The sequence below is a fragment of the Pongo abelii genome, chromosome 10, assembly GCF_028885655.2.
Source record: "Pongo abelii isolate AG06213 chromosome 10, NHGRI_mPonAbe1-v2.0_pri, whole genome shotgun sequence".
Lineage (NCBI taxonomy): Eukaryota > Metazoa > Chordata > Mammalia > Primates > Hominidae > Pongo > Pongo abelii.
In genome coordinates, this window is record NC_071995.2 from 19,503,340 (window position 1) to 19,505,848 (window position 2,509).

Genomic DNA, 2,509 nt, shown 5'->3' on the forward strand with positions numbered 1-2,509 from the left:
ATCCGTGGAGATATGATGTAAATGAAAAGGGAAAAGAATGAATGGCATTATTAAATTTTAATGTATGAACAGAACCAATAATGAAAATGCAACTGGAGCAAGGAAAAAAAAACTGTAAGTAAGGAGGCAAAATTTTCCTGTAAAAAGAAATTGTCCTTAATTAAATTTTAAAATAATTTTAACAAGCTGTTGCTTGTAAGAGTTACACTTAATATCCAGAAATATTAGCAACCTAAAAGTTAAGGCCTACTCTCTGTTCATTCCTTTGAGATCACAGAGCAGAGTTTACTATCACTTTACCTACAATGGGTGTTACAATGGAACAGTAAAGGACAGAAAGACCTCAAAAGGCACAGTTAACTTTATATCAAGTGCCTACAGTGGCAAATGTATTGAAACATTGCACAGAGAAGGCTGACAAAGTAGGAATAAGGCAGCACTCTCTCCCAGTTGGGAGTGCAGTTTCCTTAGCGTATTAGTTTCCTATTGCTGCTAAACAAAGTACCATAAACTCACTGCTTAAAACAATGTAGAGGAGACGTGGAGCAAGACGGCTGAATAGAAGTGTCCACCAGTTGTCTCCCTGGAAGGAACACCAATTTACAACATATCTACATTTTTTAAAAAAACACCTTCATAAGAACCAAAAATCAGGTGAGCACTCATAATGCCTGGTTTTAACTTCATATCAGTGAAAGAGGCACTGAAGAGGGGAGAAAAGACAGTCTTGAATCTTCCACACCACCCCTGCCCCATCCCTGGCAGCAGCTGCCTGACACAGAAAGAGAATCTGTGCTTTCGGGAAAGGAAAAGTGTAGCAATTGTGAGACACTGCATTGAACTTAGTGCTACTCTGTCATAGCAATGAGCAAAACTGGGCTGAACTCAGCTGATGCCCATTGATGGAGGAAGTATTTAAGCCAGCCCTATCCAGAGGGGAATTGCCCATCCCAGCAGTAAGAACTTGACTTTCAGCAAGGCTTGCTGCCATGGGCTAAAGTGCTCTAGGGTTCTAAATAAACTTGAAAGGCAAAGGCTGCCTAGGCCACAAAGACTGCAATTCCTAGGCAAGACCTAATGCTGTGCTGGGCTTGGTACCAGTGTACAAAGTGGACTTGGGGAGCACATGACCTAGTGAGACACCAGCCAGGGCAGCTGAAAGAGTGCTTGTGCCACCTCTCCCCAACCCCAGGCTGCACAGCTCATGAATCCAAAAGACATCCTCCTTCACTTGAGGGGAGGAAAGGGAAGAATAAAGAGGACTCTACCTTGAATATTAGCCCAGCCACAGTAAGATAAGGGCACCAGTCAGAGTAGCGAAGCCACCTCTCCAGGCCCTAGCTCCCAGATGACATCACCATACCTGCCCTGGGACAAAAGAGAACGTAATTCCTTGAAGGGAAGGAGCCTGTCCTGTAGGACCCATCATCTGCTGACTAAAGAGCACTTTGGTTCTGAAAAACCAGCAGCAATACCAAGGTAGCATGCCATGGAGCTTGGGTGAGACTCTGAAACTTGCTGGTTTCAGGTAAGACTCAGCACATTCCCAGCTATGGTGTCTATGGGGAGAGACTCCTTCTTCTTGAGAAAAGTGGACAAAAAGGCCAAGGGGACTTTGTCTTGCACCTTAGGTAGCAGCTTGGCCAAAGAGGGATGGAGAACCAAGTGGGATCCTGGGGTCTCTAATTCCAGGATTTGGCTCATGAAGGGCATTTCAGAACCTACCATGGGCCAGAGACAAGCCCACTTCCCTGAAGGGTTAGACCCAGGCCAGGCAACATTCACTGCTAGCTGACTGGAGAGCCCTTGGGCCTCGAAGGAACACTGACAACAGTCAGACAGTACTCCCCATGGGCCTGTAGTGGTGGTAGCCATGGGGTGAGGCTCCTTTACCTATGGAAAGGGGAGGGAAGAGTGCAAAGGATCATGTCTCATGGTTTGAGTGCCAGTTCAGCTGCAGTAAAATAGAACATCAGGTGGACTTCTAAGGTTTTTTATTCCAGTCCATGGCTCCCAGCTGGCACCTCTTGACCTGCCCAGGACATAGGGGAATTTACCTTCCTGAAGGGGAGGATACAAGCTTGGATGGTTTTGCAACCTGCTGATTGTAGAGCCCCCAAGACCTTAAGGGAACATAGGCAGTAGCCATGTAGTGGTTACAGCAGACCTTGGGTGAGACCCAGTGCTATACTGTGCTGGCTTCAGTTCTAGCCTAGCACAGTACCACTGGTGATGGCCACAGAGGTGCTTATGTCACCCCACCTCCAGCTCCAGACAATGCAGAACTGAGAAACTCCATTTCTTTGGGAGAAAGTAAGAGAAGAGAACAAGAGTCTCTGCTTTGTAATCAAGAGAATTCTTCCAGACCTTATCGAAGACCATCAAGGTGAGACTTCCATGAGTCTACAAGGACCATGGTGTTACTGAGCTTAGAGTAGCCCCTAATGCAGATACAGCTAAGATTACAACCATCAAGTCCTTTTAAAAAAACTGGAAAGACTTCCCAAGA